Here is an 865-nt window from a genome sequence, read left to right on the forward strand (position 1 = left end):
CTATTTTCTCTAATTTTAATTGAACATATTATACTAGTTAAATTTACTTTCTATCATTATTATTTCTGTGTGTGATTTATACTTAACACAAAAGTTTTAAGTGGTTGCCCTAGGGTTTACAACATATATGTTTAAATAATCCAAATACAATATCAAATAAAAATTTATCACGGTGCATGTAGTGTGCATACCTCATAGCAGAATTTACTAGTACATCTGTCTTATTTCTTGTGAATTTACTGCCATTTATTTATTTATTTTGAGATGAAGTCTGCTCTGTCGTTCAGGCTGGAGTACAGTGGCACAATCTTGGCTCACTGTAAACTCTACCTCCTGCGTTCAAATAACTCTCCTGCCTCAGCCTCCCAGGTAGCTGGGATTATAGGTGCCTGCCACCATGCCCAGCTAAATTTTTTATTATTAGTAGAGATGAGGTTTCACCATGTTGGCCAGGCTGGTCACAAGCTCCTGACCTCAAGTGGTCCAACCATCTTGGCCGCCCAAAGTGCTGGGATTACAGGCTTGAGGATTTTACTGCCATTTATCTAACATCTCTGAGCAATGATGAATCAATTACTGTTGCTATTATTGCTGTCAATAGTTATCTTTTAGATCAATTAAGATAAGAAAAACTTTAAAAATTACACATCATTGGGAGGCCGAGGCGGGTGGATCACGAGGTCAAGAGATCGAGACCATCCTGGTCAACACGGTGAAACCCCATCTCTACTAAAACTACAAAAAATCAGCTGGGCATGGTGGCGTGTGCCTGTAATCCCAGCTACTCAGGAGGCTGAGGCAGGAGAATTGCCTGAACCCAGGAGGCGGAGGTTGCGATGAGCCGAGATCGCGCCATTGCACTCCA

This window comes from Cebus imitator, unplaced genomic scaffold, assembly GCF_001604975.1.
Source record: "Cebus imitator isolate Cc_AM_T3 unplaced genomic scaffold, Cebus_imitator-1.0 Scaffold141, whole genome shotgun sequence".
Classification (NCBI taxonomy): domain Eukaryota; kingdom Metazoa; phylum Chordata; class Mammalia; order Primates; family Cebidae; genus Cebus; species Cebus imitator.